General features: G+C 47.2%; 1 protein-coding gene across 1 annotated transcript in view; it reads right to left on the minus strand.

Annotated features, from left to right (window-relative positions):
• The window catches only part of LRRC3B (leucine rich repeat containing 3B), a 94,681-nt gene that overhangs the window by 59,106 nt on the left and 17,906 nt on the right, over nt 1-17,669 (minus strand). The gene's annotated exons all lie outside the window — the stretch shown is intronic.

Below are 17,669 nucleotides of genomic sequence, written 5' to 3' on the forward strand. Positions count from 1 at the left end.
TCTGCCCCCACTATGGTCTATGCTTTTCATCTAGTGTTTTAGGCATTTTTTGTTCTCTCTTCCTCGGGATCTTCTCTGCTATCTCCTCCATTCTTTTATCTCACAAGCTCAGCCTTTGGTTTTGGGGTGACTCCTCCCTAAACATGATCCTACTGGGGATGCAGTCACCCCCTCACCTCCTCCTTGGCCCTGGCAATGCGTTGCCTGCCCTGGTGGTAGTGGAAACAACTCTGTCTGGAAGCACATTAAAGATACAGGTGTACACCATAATAAAAATGGGCATGCATAAGGGGAGAACACAGAAAAAATTGAAAATATTTTGTAGGGCCATGAAATTTAGGGAGATGCTTTGTTTTACTTTCGCTAGTGTTGTTACTCCTTTGTTAATCGAATTTTAAACTTTTGAATAAAAAAGCATGATTTTTTTAAAAAAGTGTTGTTTAGTCACTAACTCATGTCCGACTCTTTGTGACCCCATGGACTGCAGCATGCCCTGCTCCTCTGTCCTCCACTGTCTCCCGGAGTTTGCTCAGATTCATGTCCATTGAGTCAGTGATGCTATCTAACCATCTTGTCCCCTTCTCCTCTTGCCTTCAATCTTCACAGCATCAGGGGCTTTTCCAATGAGTCGGCTCTTTACATCAGGTGGCCAAAGTGTTGGAGCTTCAGCTTCAGCAACTGTCCTTGCAATGAATATTCAGAACTGATTTCCTTTAGGGTGGACTGGTTGGATCTCCTTGCAGTCCAAGGGACTCTCAAGAGTCTTCTCCAACACCACAATTGGAAAGCATCAGTTCTTTGGCACTCAGCCTTCTGTATGGTCCAACTCTCACATCCAGTACTGGAAAAAAACATAGCTTTCACTATATGGATGGACCTTGGTTGGCAAAGTGATGTCTCTGCTTTTAATATGCTGTCTAGGTTTGTCATAGCTTTCCATCCAAGGAGAAGCATCTTTTCATTTCACCTTCTGCAGTGATTTTGGAGCCCACGATTAAAGTGATGTATCTCTAAAATACCTGCGGGTTGCCTTTTAAAAAGTGGGCTCATAGAGTGAGTAATTCAAAGAGTGAGGCAGACAGTAATGAGTGCCTTGGCGGAGGAGGGCTTAGTGCGCGGGTGTTTGAAACGGCCGGTCCTCCCGGAGCACAGCGCACTGTCTGGACTGAACGCTTCCCACGCATCCTTCCCCGAGGCGAGCGGTGCTCATTTTCTTGCGGACCTGGAGCTGGCCGGCTCAATCTCTCTGCAGCCTTGTGTTAGTCTCCCGGGCTCCACCGTGCTCTTCCTTTAGCTTCCTTCTTCCACTCCATCGGCCAGCTTTGCGGCGACACCTAACACGTGGTGGCGACAATGCTGGGTGAGTAGACGGGACCGAGAGGGACGCTGGGGCTGCCGAGGGGCCGCCAAGGGCCCGCTCCACCCTGCAGGCCGGCCGCTCTTCCTGCCCGGGCCCGGGGACCCAGCCAGTCCAGGGGATCACACTGCTGGGGTCGTGTTCTCATCTATATGATGGCTTTCTGAGAACCCGTTGAGGAGAGGAGACAAAGTCAAGGGCCTAACTACAGTGAATTCTCAGTATGTGGTCATTTTTGTTACACCAGCACCTTTTGAGTTAGATGCTCAGCTTCCATGGATGGGGAGGGCAAGCTGGAATAATTTTCCATCTATTTTGAGACAACCACGTTCTTAACATTGTAAAGCAACTATAAAAATTAATTTTAAAGTTTGTTTGAAGTATTTATAGAAAGGGCTTCCCTGATAGCTCAGTTGGTAAAGAATCCACCTGCAACACAGGAGATCCCAGTTCGATTCCTGGGTCAGGAAGATCTGTTGGAGAAGGGATAGGCTACCCATTCCAGTATTCTTGAGCTTCCCTGGTGGTTCAGCTGGTAAAGAATCTTCCTGCAATGCGGGAGACCTGAGTTCGATCCCTGGGTGGGGAAGATCCCCTGGAGAAGGGAAAGGCTACCCACTCCACTATTCTGGCCTGGAGAATTCCATGGACTATGGGGTCACAGAGAGTCCAACAGGACTGAGCAACTTTCACTTTCACTTATAGAAAAAAAAGAAAACTATATTCTTTAAGATGGGCAAAAGGTACTTTTGTAACTCATTTGAAGGCCTGTTCATTCTCCCCACTTCAAAGGGGTTCCAGAGAGAAGAAAATGAATAAAAGGTCTGTGTGGGATTCGTTCTGACAATTCTCTCATTCATTCATTTATTCATTCAACTCCCCAAATACTTAATTGAGCATCAACCATACTGAACTATCTGATAGGTGCCTGGGATACAGTTTGGATAAAACAAATTTATTGATCCCATGGAACTCAAGACTAGAAGAAATGACAAATACTAATAAGGGAAGACACGCACAAATGCTCACATATGATGCATCAGCAGGTGATGAGTGTATGGAGAAAACTCATGGCCTAAGGATGCTAGAGCGGGGGGTGAGAGGGCACGGAGTGATCACGTCTCACAGGGCACAGACAGAACAAGACCCTCTGACATCTGTGTGGAATCTTCTCTGGACACCTCCTTGGAAACCGTTCTTCAGTAAGACAGACCCAACTGATGCACAGAAATTCTTAGTCTACACGACTCGCAGAGTAATTCGTTTTCAACATACCCCTCCTCTATCTGAAAAAGTGATTTTCAGCGATAATCATGAAATGTGACCTCACCAGATGAAATCACACACATAAAGGAGCCAAATGTTAAACACAAATAAAAGCCACAAATGGTCCCAGGGAACGACAGAATTCACGCAGCTCGAAGTCTGTTCCTTCTTACAGTCACTGTGTTCTTGTGGTTTATTCCAAAGCTGCAGCTTCAGTGCGAGAACAGGGACTTCCCTGGTGGTCCAGTGACTGACTCCATGCTTCCTCTACATGGGGCATGGGTTCAGTCCCTGGTCAGAGAACTCAGACCCCTGCATGCTGTGAGGTGGCCAGAAAATTTAATAAGTAAATGCAAGAATATCAGATGTGCTGGAGACCCAAGCTGTGCGTGAAGCAGGAGAAGGGTCCCAGAACAACTGTGTCCTTGTTGACTGGATGGCTGAAATCATGTGAGCTGTCTGCGTAACTGGGACTTCTCCCTTGGAATCAACTTTCATGTAGAATATAGCCTTTATTACATAATAAGAAGAACGTGCAGGGACTTCCCTGGTGATCCAGTGGTAAAGAATCTGCCTGCCGAGGCCGGGGATCCAGGTTTGATCCCAATCCTGGGAAGATTTCACATGCAGGGGAGCACCTAAGCCTGTACATTACAACCACAGGGCCTGTACCTTAGTGCCCAGGAGCTGCGATTACTGAAGCCCACGTACTCCCGAGCCCGTGCTCCACAACGAGAGAAGCCACCACAATGAGAAGACCACACCCCGCAACTAGAGAGTAGCCCACAGGTAGCAACGAAGACCCAGCACAGCCCAAAATAAATAAACTTTTTTTAAAAAAGAGTCTGCTCACCTGGAGCTCACATGTATTATTAAAGTTGAATGGTAGCCACAGCAATGCATATTTTGGGGAGGAAAGAGTATTTTATCACTGACATTATTTAGAAATGCTAGTGTTGGTCATGATGAGAAACAGAACCATTCTAAGCCCATCCACAACAGTTTTAAACTCTCTCTCTGCCCGCTACTCCCACTGCCTGCACCCCCCACCCCGCAGACATGCCACCAATGGGCGTAAGAAAAGAGGAAGAGGAGAGAAAATGCGGAGTGGGTCAGAGTCAAGCAGTGTGGACAATGGTCCAGCATGAATGCTGAGATGCACCCCAAAATACATCCGGGGGAGCAGTGTGGGGCCATGGGGGGGCCTCGCACACCAGGTTCAGGAATCTGACTTTATAGACAACTGTGCTGTGCTTAGTCGCTCAGTTGTGTCTGACTCTTTGCAACCCTGTGGACTGCCAGTCTCCTCTGTCCATGGAATTCTCCAGGCAAGAATACTGCAGTGGGTTGCCATTCCCTTCTCCAGGGGATCTTCCCAACCTAGGGATCGAACCCAGGTCTCCCACATTGCAGGTGGATTCTTTACCAGCTGAGCCACCAGGGAAGCCCAAGAATACTGGAGTGGGTTGCCATGCCCTCCTCCAGGGAATCTTCCCGACCCCTGAGTTAGCCAACCAAAAGTTGTCAACCGTTTTAAGCAAACAAGTAACCAACTCAAAGTGGTGTTTTTGAGACATGAATGTGGTGGAATTATAAAGGAAGAACTGAGCTGGAGGAAGAGGCTGAAGTAGGTGCAAATCTGGATGCATAAGGTGAAAAGTGATCAACGCCTGAACTGAAGTGATTCTCCTCCAATGTGAATGGAAATGTATGCCTTTAGGGGCTTCCCAGGTGGCGTTAGTGGTGGAGGAACCTGCCTGCCAATGCAGGAGATGCTAGAGACAAGGGTTCCATCCTGGATCCAGAAGATTCCCTGGAGGGGGGCATGGCAGCCCACTCCAGCATTCTTGCCTGCAGAATCCCATGGACGGAGGAGCCCGGCGGGCTACAGTCCCTGGGGTCGCAACGAGTCGGACACGACTGTAGTGACTTAGCACACAGCACACACGTGTGATATTAGAGCAGGGATCAAACACCACAAAATTAAAACTCAGAGGGTTTGCATTTATTTTTAATTTGGAGAATATGAAGACAAGGGTGTGGGGGAAACAGTCTCACAAGTGTCATCTAGGAAATTTCTCTTCAGTTCGTGGATGTCGGATTCTGAACTGAAGATGAAATGTTCTGACATGAATGTTCCCGAAGAAGCAGCACAGAGAGGCCAGAGGAACGAAGGATTCCCTTTGAAAGTTAGGGCTCGAGTGTTCAGTTTTTCCACAAAAGCCCCTAAGAGCTTTCCATCCTCCAAAAGAAGAAAACCCCCAGAAGAATCACTTGCAGGGTGTTCAAGAACATTCTGTCTGGTGGTTGGCCCCACCCGAGACAACCAGCCTTGGCTCAGATGATGTCATAGGAAACCCTGGGCCCCTTAGGAATTTAGCATCTACCTTCTATTTCTTTCCTTGAAAAACGTGTATGTACTCAGTCCCTCAGTCCCATCCGACTCTTTGTGACCCCATGGACTGCCAGGCTCCTCCATCCATGGACTTTTCCAGGCAGGAATACTGGCGCGGCTGGCCATTTCCTCTTCCAGGGGATCTTCCCCACCCAGGGATCGAAACCTCGTCTCTTGCATCTCCTGCTCCGGTAGGCAGATTCTTTACCACTGCACTGCTTGGGAAACTTCCCTGAAAACATAAGTAACTTCAATCGAAAAAAGAGGTATGCTTTAATCCTTGGTCTGAATGAGTGGTATTTCAGAGCTGTGATTAATTTGTGATTTCTCCCATGCTAATTAATTCACCTCTCTTCTTTTTTTTTTTTTCTTTTGGTGGAAATGCTGGGGAATGAATCACCTCTCCTCTTTAAAGCTCCCTTTAAGAACCCTTAAAATCCTCCAGAAGAGAAAAGTGCCCTGTTCTTCTTTATGAGTTGACTTAAGGGAGGAATGAAAGTTTAAGAGAATTTTGTTGTTTAGTAACTAAGTCGTGTCTGATTCTTTTGTGACTGCACGGACTATAGCCCGACAGGATTTCCCAGGCAACACTGGAGTGGGTAGCCTATCCCTTCTCCAGAGGATCTTCCTGATCCAAGATTGAACCCTGGTCTCCTCCTTTGCAGGCAGATTCTTTACCACTGAGCCACCAGCAAAGCCCTTAAGAGAGTCTGCAGAGTCAATATATTTATTACAGATAATTTGCTGATTTAAGTCAGAGTCCATGTTAGAAATTTGGTGTTTCCACGGCCATAACCTGCAATACCCCTGGATTCTCCTGGCTTCTTATGAACACCAATGGTCTGTCTAATGGTATAATGTTCATAAGAGAAAATCTGTAAGCTGTAATATCTAAGTCTCCACTTAGTAGGATACTGATAATAAATGTAATCACTTCTCCTGTGGTCAGTTATTTAGTAGGATAGCTCAGAATCAGGATGCTGTAGGTGAGGCAAAGTTCAATCATAAGAACTTTATAAGAACAGATAGGGTGCGTTCCTCAAGTTTACTCATTGTATGGGGAAAATCGGTGAATGTATTCAAAGGGTACGCATGCCCAGTTGTTAAGAGGAAAATATTTTGGGGAGGCAATGTATAGCTGATGATGATAGTTAATACTGTATTGTCTATTTAAGAGTCATTAAGAGAGTAGATCTTAAAAGTTCTCAAAAAACTTTTTTAACTGTGTGGTAAATGGGTTAACTAATCTTACTGAGATAATCATTTCACAATATGAACATATACTAAATCATTATATTGTATACCTTAAACTTGCAGTGTTATATGTCGGATATAGCTTTATATCTCTAAAAAAGCTAGGGAAATTTTTGCTTAAAAAAAACTGGGTGTTGCAACTGTTCATTCTTCAAGTCATTCAAATTAAAAATTAAAGAATATAATGAAAATAATTTTGCATCAAGCTTCCAAATCCTTGTGCTATATACTTCTTTTATTGGTAGGCAGGTGCCTTTATATAAGGGTTTCTCTTTCGAGTTTGACAAAGAAACCATACATTCCAGGAAGAGGGCAGGACCTGGTTTTCTGGAGAGGGGAGAAAAACAGACGCAATGTGCCATTTCCTTTTCTGACTCAGTTTACCAATATCTTCACATTTCAATACAGAGGGAGACCATCCATTTTGAGAACCATAGGTAAAGTAATTTTTTTCCCCAAATTCAAGATTTATTTTCATTTTCCTAAACTGGATATTTCAATTTCCCCAGAAACCTGAGCACTTGTTCATTTCCTGCGAAAAGTGAGCTTGGGGAGGGGAAAGGACGAAGGACCCTTGCATGCTGTGTCTACAATGAGGGGGCCGCTACGCACGGCTCTGGCCGTCTGAAATCTGGCCAATCAGCCTCAATGGGGATGATCGCCACACTTCCAAAAATAAAAACACATCTTTCTAGCCAGGAATCATGGATTGAGATTTCTGAAAGCCCCTCTTCTCCTTCCACAATTTAAATCGAGCTCTTTCAAAGTCAGCATACTACATCTTAATGGAAGCCTGAAAAGTTTATCAATAGTAAAGACTGAAAATTTTCCACAAAGGTAAGTAGATGGGGAAAAAAAAAGAAAAAATGTTTACACTGAACTGAGGGGGAGGTACCCAGAGGTTCCTGATCAGCACCTCCCTTGAGGACCACTGCACTGCCATCCTGAAGAAACGCAGGGAACGAGGGCTGTGCTCGCCTCCGAGCTGACCCCTCTGTGCTTGTCTCCACGTCCCAGACCAGGGACAGGACGCCCGTTTCTTGAAGCGAACCGTGGCACAGGAAGCTGTGCCGGCCACGATCTGCGTGGTCCCCTGCACCTGGGAACAGCCTGCTGACGACCAGTTTCCAAGCCGGAGGATCTTTTCCCTCTTGCTTCAAATTCCTGAGTTTCATTGGAAACTGGTGCTAATGAGATGTATCAGGGGTTAAGGCTGATGTCAGAACTGCCGGGATCTTTACAGAAAGTGCTGCAAGAATGCAAAAAGGGTTCCTGGGTCTGGGTGCTCCCCCCCCGGGGAAGGGGTTTTACAGCTTTACAAGTCCTCTCAGAAACCTCTCACCCAGGCCTCCCAGGTGGCTCAGTGGTTAAGAATCTGCCTGCCAATGCAGGAGACACGGGTTTGATCCCTGTTCTGGGAAGATCCCACGTGCCACGGAGCAACTAAGCCCACGTGCGCCACAACCACTGAGGCTGCCCAGAAGCCCCAACTACTGAAGCCCGTGCTCTGGAGCCCATTCTCTGCAACAAGAGAAGTCACGGTGTGGAGAAGCCTGAGGACGACAACTGGAGAGTAGCCCCCATTTGCTGCAACTAGGCAAAAACCCGCAGAGAATCAAAGACACGGTACAGCCAAAAATAAATCAATAAATAAAAATTTCAAGAAAGGAAACCTCATACCATCTGACCTGCAGACCAGCTCCGCAAGGCTCTTCCATCTCTAGCGGAGTCCCCCATAACTCCTGTGCAATTAATATTTAGCGAGCCACTTGTAGAGATTGAAGGCGGGAGGAGAAGGGGATGACAGAGGATGAGGTGGTTGGATGGCATGACCGACTCAATGGACATGAGTTTGAGTGAACTCCAGGAATTGGTGATGGACAGGCCTGGTGTACTGCAGTCCATGGGGTCACAAAGAGTCAGACACGACTGTGCGACTGAACTGAACTGAACATAACCATGCACTAGGCAATCAAGGTAGTCAAGGCGGCCGTTCCCACCAAGTTCAGGGTACACAAGACAGAGCATCACAACCAGCAAAGAAAGCATCAGGTGACTTAGGAGAGGGAGAGAAGACCTGAAGAAAACCCATCAGGGGACCTTGTTGCAGGGACCAAGGTTGGGAGCTACTCTGAGTGGTGATGCTTGAGCTCAGAGCCGAGGGTGAGCAGGAGCCACCGGGAACCCAAGGGAGGGACATGGGGCCACAGCGAGTACAGGCTTGGCAGCGTCCAAGCAGGATCACGCAGTGGCATCTTATGCAAACAGAATGAAAGCCAGCAGACTGGCCGGGCCGAGCAGGAGGATGGTGAGAGGTGGGCTGGAGTGTGAGCCACCAGGCGTAAGGAAGCGAGACGGGAGGAGGGGAGAAGACCGGCTCGTGTCTGCTGGGTGTTTACTCTGACCCAGGCCTTGAGCCAAGTTCAGGGTTGTGAGTAGGGAGGCTGTGCCTCAGCCCAGGGCTCCAGACCATGCCATCCTGCCCAGCCCACACTCTGCCATCTGGGACGCCAGCTTCAGTTCACCCAGGTGGAAGCAGGGCACATAAAGGAACATGGAGATTTTGAATCCTTTCTACCTGCCGGCCTATCCCAGAGTAATTTCACATGAAGGACATCATCGGGCCTGGATTTTAAAAACTGGAATTTCTCTAACACTGAGGAATATTGTCTTCAATTCCTGTCTTTGGCGGCCTCTGGGCTGGAGAATCAGCTGAATCTATGCTCTGGGATAAATTCAAGCACTGCAGATAGAATATAATTATCAGATGAAACTGAAAAAGAAAAAAAAAATAGAAAACAGATTTAATGCCTCCAGGAAATGAAACCGAATGGATCCTGCTCGGTGCTACAAGGAGAAGATGATATCAATTCTGTCCCCCACCCTCCTTTACGCAAGTTTGAATAATCTCCCTGTCACCGCTTTTACATGAACTCAAATTGCTTTAGAAACCTGTCACAGTGAATTAGCAAAAGCAGATAGTAATTCAGAGGGGTGCCAGTGTGGCGTTACTGAACATTGCTGGTTGGAAGGCTTCCTGCAGCATTCTTCAGGGACAATAACTCACTTTGATCACCTAGTGTCAGGGTGAGCAAATGATGGGCTTTCTGTGGTTTTTAGATTTAACTTTCTTAAAAGTCCATCATAAAGATGAAAAGCGCACAGAGAACATCTGCCTTCATCCATACAAGAACGAGGACATGGGCACACCCAGGGTTGGTCCCACCCTGCAGTCACTGGGTGTGGATGAACGGGGAGACAGACGCCATACAGCCCAGCAGACACGCAGGTTTCAGAAGACCCTTGACCTTGACATCAGGGGCAGACTCGAAGGCTGGGAGAATGAGGAATCGAGGAATCCATCACGGAGACGTGTGAAATGGAGTATTCTTCCCAGTGATCTTAGCAATGGGCCAGCTCCTCGGAGAAGCCTTCAGGTCGCCACCACCCTCTCACGTGCCACATCACTCTGTCACGTTCCCTCGTGAGTTCCTTTTTCTTCCCAAGACTTAGCGATTTTTAAAGAATTACTCAGTTCATCTCATTCCTTACCTAGATACTTCTGTTTCCCCACCGAGAGCACAATCTCCACGCGGAACAGGATTCCACAGTCTTCCATGAGCCCCTAGGAATGACGCCCAGAGCCTGTAGGCCCTCAGTGAATGTTTACTGAAGGACTTTTGAATTCACAAAATTCTTATTATACCAGAGGCTATTCTGTATTAACAGCGTTGTTTGATCAGCTGTTGTAGCAAAGCCTGTGCTATCGAGAACCTGGGCTTTCACCATGAACCATCCTTGGCTCTGCTGACCACAGGCTGACTACGACTAACGGTTACATGGAGGAAGGAATCTTAGCTGGGGAGCAACTGCAAAAAATTTCTGCACAATGTGAGTCTACTCCTTACTGAAACTGTGTATAAGCCCCTGTGTCCCTGTCTTTTCAAGTAAAAAGCTGACTCAAGAGTTAATGATTGGGAAATGCAAACAGGTAGAAACCAAGAATAGCTGTTGGGCTAGGGAACTGGCTACAATTTGGACTGTAAATCTGCCACACGGCAGATGGGGGATTCACCACTCCCAGTTCCCTGAAAGATACAGAAAAAGGTCTGACACAGGTCCCTAAGTTGTTTTTACAGGAAGCAGACTCCCTCCAGATGAAAACTGCTGGCCATAAGAACATAGACCCTAGACTCGGTTGAAAACCAGAAGGTTGATGATGCTTGAAACTTCACCTTAAAGCCAACTAGTCTGAGAACCATGCTTGAGCTGAGGGGCCACCCTGCAGCCCCTCTCTCACGCTGTCTTTAAAAGCCCTTCCCTGAAAGTCATCAGGGAATTCAGGGCTTCTGAGTGGGAGCTGCCCATTCTCCTTGCGAGTCCCCTGCAATAAAGGCTGCACTTTTCTTCACCACAACCCAGCGTCAGTAGACCAGCTTTACTGTGTGGGGGGCAGTGCATGCAAGTCTGGTTTGGTAACACTAATAAGACTGAGAAAATGTTATCCAAATTCTCAACACTTACTGTTTGATCTGTTTTGTGGAAGACTTAGCTTATCGCTGAGATTTCCCTACTTCACAAAGTCTAAGAGTTTCTCCAACTTTGTATTTCAAAAAATATTTAAGTCTAAATCTACCAAGGAGTACAAGAATTGCTACCCTGGGCATTCTGGATGAACTGGCAATTTTCCGTCACGTTTGCTTTCCCTCTCCTTGTACATGAGTGTGTGTGTATGAAGGTATACACGTGTGTCTATGTATGGGCAAGTATGTGCTCATGTCAATGTCTATGTGCATATGTATCTGTGTGCATATGGGCATATGTGTGTGCATGTGTGTACATATGTATGTTTTTGTGTGTCTGTGTGTATATATGGGCATGTATCTGTGCATGTCAATATCTATGTGTGCCCCTGTGTGTTTTGTGTGTGTGTGTATCTGTGTGTGTGTGTGTGTGTGTGGGCATTATGTGTGCAAGTAAGTATATGTGAATGTACGTATATTTTGGCTTGAGCTATTTGGGAGTTAATTATTAATGTGCTTCATCCCTCAATACTTTAGCATGGATCTCCCAAAACCAAGAACAGTCCCGTGTATGATGATTACCACACTCAGGAAATTTAAAATTGATAACTGTATTATTGACTAATCGGAGAAGGCAATGGCACCCCACTCCAGTACTCTTGCCTGGAAACTCCCATGGACGGAGGAGCCTGGTAGGCTGTAGTCCATGGGGTCGCAAAGAGTCGGACATGACTGAGCGATTTCACTTTCACTTTTCACTTTTCTGCATTGGAGAAGGAAATGGCAACCCACTCCAGTGTTCTTGCCTGGAGAATCCCAGGGACGGGGAAGCCTGGTGGGCTGACGCCTATGGGGTCGCACAGAGTCGGACACGACTGAAGTGACTTAGCATTAGCATTATTGACTAATAAGCAATTGGTTTCCAAATCTCCCCAAGCGTCCTAACAGTCTTTATAACATCTCATTTTTGATGCAGAGCCAACCAAGAATCACACGCTATGTTTAGCTGTCATCCCTCTTTAGTCTCCTTACTCTAGAGTGGCTGCCCAGCTATGCCTTTTTGGGGGGGTGTGTTTTTTTCGGCCGGGGGCCTGGTGTTTTATGACAAGACATTTTTGTACACTAGAAGGGCCAGTTGTTTTATAAAATTTCCCTTCATTTTAAGTTGTTTGGTTTTTCTCCTCTAGTTAAATCCAGGTTAAAGTCTAATGTTTTAAGTACCTAACATGACCAGTATAAAGTAGATATAAAAACTCAGGTCCCCAGAGGAATTCCCTGGCTGTTCAGTGGTTAGGGCTCCATGCCTTTACTACTGAGTGCTTGAGTTCAACCCCCAGTTAGAAAGCTAAGATCCCACAAGATTCATAGGATGGCCAAAAAAAAAAAAAAAAAAGGTTTCCCAAAAGGAATTTTTAGGCTGAAATACCAAACCCATGATGAATAACACTTCCAACTTAAGTATCAGAGTCAAGGATCCCCTGATAAGACTGTCTCCTTGTCTGAAATGTTAGGCTCATTGAGGCAATTTAGTGTTCCCCACATATCAGTCACTCACATCGTGCCATCAAGAATTTTGCTACTAATACATCTACTTTTACCTGTACTAGCATTTATGCTATCTTTTTAAAAATTCAGTTTATTTAAACTCTTTCTTATCCTAAGAAATGATACCAATATAAACAGTTTTGCCATTCTTGCTCTATTTTTCTATACTATTGAAGTGCACATAAATACCAAAAAAAAAAAATTGTGCACATCTAAAACACGTCTACAACTTCCATTGTACACTGGGGAAATATTGATCAGAGTGGGGTCAAACAGCTCTGTGTGCACTTGTGGGCATGTGTGAGCACTCGTGGGCATGTGTGGACACAGCACAAAAAGCTCTTTCAAGTACCAAGGAAATAAGAAGACACCAAGGTTGCCAGGCCAAGCTGGGGGTCACATTCAAACACGACGAGACCTGCCGCTCCTGAGAGACAGCTGCTGTCCCTCGACACCGGATGGATGGCCTCTCCATTCATTTCCCAGCCTCTCAGCAGGCAAGGCTGAAACAGGGGCTGGGACAACACTGCTTGCACAAACGCTGACACCGATGGAGCCGCTGTGTCCTCCGGAAGATGATGCTGCTGTGTGAAATACCTGGACTGGATCACATGACTTTCGCGGCTTCACCTTCTACCTTTCCCAGACTGAGACCCAGACATGCTTGGTGCTGTCCAGCGCCACACTGGGAGTTGCTGGTGAATCAGGACCTTCATCCACAAATTCAGATGCCCGGGGCAGTTCATTCCACCCCTTGGAATTCCCCATGCTAAGAATACATAGCTATTTACATGTAAAACCACCCCCCCACACACCATACACACACATAAAACCATATTTATATACATGTATACAACACACGTATACACATGCCTACTTACATTATGTAAAACCATGTTCCTGCTTCCTGCATGCCTCCTGAACACCTTCCACCACCACCGTGTCCCAGAGAGAAGGGCATTCTCCAAACCTCCCCTCCTCCCCACTGTGTTTGCTACTCACCAAACAACCATCTCTGCCTGTAACCCTATTTCCGTGAACCACACAACCAGCCTAGAACGCTTTCAGGATCTCTGCCCATCTAATATTCCTGTCAGTATGTAATTATACTACTAATATTTGTTATTGTTTACTCGTTAAGTCATGTCCGACTCTTGTGACCCCATGGACCATAGCCCACCAGGCTCCTCTGTCCGTGGGATTTTCCAGGGAAGAATATTGGAGTGGGGTGCCATTCCCTTCTCCAGGGGATCTTCCTGCCCCAGGGGTTGAAACCACATCTCCTCATAGGTAGGTGGATTCTTTACCACTGAGCCCCAGGGAAGCCCTGATCAGACTACAGAAGGCAGGTTTAGACCCGCAGACAACAGGGCTGGGTCTGCTGCTTCCTTTCTCCCACCTTCTATGACCCTGTGAACCAGAGGCCTGGCTGGCTCGGGGCTGGGTAGCAGCAGCTGGTGGATCTCCACTGGTCCAGGACACCCTCAGGGCCTCTCTGCTCCTTCATCCCCACATCAGCTGGTTCATTCTCTGGCATCTGTCTCCTTAGCCTCTCTCCCCAGTACCCCTCTTCTCATCCCCGCTGATACCGCTTGAGGCAGGCCCTCACCTCCCTACACTCTGTTACAGGGTCTCCTTCGGAGTATCCTGGTCACACTGCCTGCTCACCAGTGGCTGTGTGGTCCATGGGCCCCCCCAGGACCCTTCCCAGGGATGAAAGGGGATGAGACTCTCCATACCACTGCAGACGTGACCTGACTGTAGATATGACGGAGACTGTCTCCATACCACTACAGACGTGACCTGACTGTAGATATGATGGAGACTGTCTCCATAATACTGCAGACGTGACCTGACTGTAGATATGACGGAGACTGTCTCCATAATGCTACAGACATGATCCATCTTTTCTGCTCTTCCTCTATCACAAGTGGATTGTGGGGTTTTCCCAAGGCTCTCCGCCATGGGCTCTCACAGCAGTGAACTGGGAGCAAGTGGAGGAACCAGATATTCACATGGTGTGCAGAAACCTAAAATGAAACCACTCTCCTTGCGGAACTTTTGTTTCGGAAAATAAATTATTTTTCACAAAAAATTGTTTTTACGCTAATATATAATGTTCTTATTGTTGTTAGTTGTAATGCATCAGTTCAGTTCAGTTCAGTTCAGTCACTCAGTCGTGTCCGACTCTTTGCGACCCCATGAATTGCAGCACCATCTCCCGGAGTTCACTCAGACTCACGTCCATCGAGTCCGTGATGCCATCCAGCCATCTCATCCTCTGTCATCCCCTTCTCCTCCTGCCCCCAATCCTTCCCAGCATCAGAGTCTTTTCCAATGAGTCAACTCTTTGCATGAGGTGGCCAAAGTACCAGAGCTTCAGCTTTAGCATCATTCCTTCCAAAGAAATCCCAGGGTTGATCTCCTTCAGAATGGACTGGTTGGATCTCCTTGCAGTCCAAGGGACTCTCAAGAGTCTTCTCCAACACCACAGTTCAAAAGCATCAATTCTTCGGCGCTCAGCCTTCTTCACAGTCCAACTCTCATATCCATACATGACCACTGGAAAAACCATAGCCTTGACTAGATGGACCTTAGTCGGCAAAGTAACGTCTCTGCTTTTGAATATGCTATCTAGGTTGGTCATAACTTTTCTTCCAAGGAGTAGGCGTCTTTTAATTTCATGGCTGCAGTCACCATCTGCAGTGATTTTGGAGCCCAAAAACTAAAGTCTGACACTGTTTCCACTGTTTCCCCATCTATTTCCCATAAAGTGATGGTAACCATTTCTAAAACTTCTCGGTTTTAATTTCTAATTTACAGTATTCAGTAAATATGGACAACATAATCCATGCAAACAAAACCTCTTTGAGATCCTCCATCAGAGTTGAGAGTCCAAAAGGTTTCTGATGCCACAAAGTTTGAGAACCACTGCCTGAGGTATTTTCTTAAAGAACATTCATTTATCATGCTATTCCTGCAAGGTATGAGCCGTTGCTACCCAGAGGTAAAGTCCTTATGAATTTAGCAGGGCCTTCAAAACTAAGATCATGGTATCTGGTCCCATCACTTCATGGCAAATAGATGGGGAAACAATGGAAACAATGAGAGACTTTATTTTGGGGGGGCTCCAAAATCACTGCAGATGGTGACTGCAGCCATGAAAAGACACTTGCGGCTTAGAAGAAAAGTTATGACCAACCTAAACAGCATATTAAAAAACAGAGACATTACTTTGCCAACAAAGGTCCATCTAGTCAAAGCTATGGTTTTTCCAGTAGTCGTGTATGGATGTGAGAGCTGGATTATAAACAAAGCTGGTGCTTTTGAACTGTGGTGTTGGAGAAGACTCTTGAGAGTCCCTTGGACTGCAAGGAGATTGAAGCAATCCATCCTAAAGGAAATCAGTCCTGAATATTCATTGGAAGGACTGATGCTGAAGCTGAAACTCCAATACTTTGACCACCTGATGCAAAGAGCTGACTTATTTGAAAAGACCCTGATTCTGGGAAAGATTGAAGGCAGGAGGAGGAGGGGATGACTGAGGATGAGATGGTTCGATGGCATCACCAACTCAATGAACATGAGTTTGAGTGATCTCCAGGAGTTGGTGATGGACAGGGAGGCCTGGCGCGCTACAGTCCGTGGGGTCGCAAAGAGTCAGACACGACTGAGCGACCAAACTGATTGACTGAGGCTGGACATCCCACCCCCGGCCCTCTTCCTTCCTCCATGGAGCCACCCACACACAGGTGTCCTAAGCCAGCTGCAGTGGTTTTGTGTTGTGTTGACTTTGCTTCGTTTGCCCGTGTTCTCCGGAGTTCCCTAGCCTGAGGGATACGAGTGAAGACTGGCCACGGCAGAAATCCGTGTGAACCCCAGCAGCGGAAGTGAAGCCACGGCATCAGACTGGATGGCCCCGTGGCAGCTCCCAGGGGGTGGCTCCCCCGGTGCTGAGCGTGGAGGTGGCCCATGGTTCTGAGTGTGCGTGTTCAGCTCCTCCAGCTTCTCCCATGGGCTGGGGCTCCAGTTCGTTCTCCCAGGCTCTGGTGGCCCTCGCTTCCCTCACCTCAGGTTTCCCCCTCCAAACCCTGCTGACCTACAGCAACTTCGGGCCCATCACTAGGAGGTGCTGTGCTTTCTGGAGGTCTCACTGGCTCCCTCCCTGGGCCCTGCGCGGTGGCTTTCCTCTGCTCCCTCCAGTGCCCTTGTGGACATCTGCATGCTGAGCATCGCCCAGGACTCCATGAGGCCTGATTCCTGCGATGAATGCCTTAGGCCACGTCATTTGTGATGGCCCAGCTCCCCTTCCCACTTTCTAATTCATACTGAGTCATCAGGGTGCCCCTTTCCTCCATCTGATGGAAAACCCCCCAGTGGTAGCTTTCCTCAATTAACTCTGCGTCTGAGCCAGGCTCCCGGGACCTGGGACCCTTTGCTGCAGTGCTTGCCCCTGGAAAATCTCCTCCAGCAACAAAATACAAAGGAACCATCAGAGACTAAAAACTGCCTGCATGAGCAGTTGGGGCAAATTATGGACAAGATACACAGAGACCACGAACCCAAGTGCCACTTGTGAAGAGCTGGGGACAGGAACGAAAGCAGGGTACTGCGCATTGCCCCCTGCACTCAATACCACCCAGGGATGGTCAAACCACCTAAGTCACCCCTCCAGCCCAACCCTTGGACCCACCCCTGCTCTCACCCTGTAGAAGGAACCAGCTCACCCTTGTCAGGGAGTGAGCAAACGAACCTGTTATTTGTTTTCACTCCCCTCTATGCAGCAGGGACCCCCATAAAGCCTTGCCTGAATTTCTTGTCTGGCCTCTGATCAATTTTTATTGATTGAGGAGGCCAAGAACCCTGGTTGGTAACAGGTCCTGAAGCCCTTTTGAAGCCACCCTCATCAACTCAGAGCCCAGGTGCATACGCATGACTTGCTCCCTGGCGTCCAGCACTCCACCTGCATTCCTCTGTGACCTCAGTTTTCCACAGATCTGTCTCTCCCCTCTGTGTCTGCAAGCTCTCTACAGTCAGAGACAGGATCTCATGGTCTGTATTTTTCTTTCCTCAGTCCCTGGAACAAACGCATATTCGTGAAATAACCCTAAGACAGGGGAGGTGGAATAAAAATGGCATATGTGTTTCTAAAGGTCAGACATGAGGGGAAAGGCTGAGTGAGAAAAGCTGGAATTGAAGAAGTCCATATTTCTAAGCAGGAGGGTCTGTATATGGTTTAGTAGGCATAAGGATGACTTAGGGAGCTTGTTCAAAATGCAGATTCCTAGTGCCACACTTCCAAATATTCTGATTTAGCTGGTTTGGAGCA

The sequence above is a fragment of the Oryx dammah genome, unplaced genomic scaffold (genome assembly GCF_014754425.2).
Source record: "Oryx dammah isolate SB20612 unplaced genomic scaffold, SCBI_Odam_1.1 HiC_scaffold_7, whole genome shotgun sequence".
Classification (NCBI taxonomy): Eukaryota; Metazoa; Chordata; class Mammalia; order Artiodactyla; family Bovidae; genus Oryx; species Oryx dammah.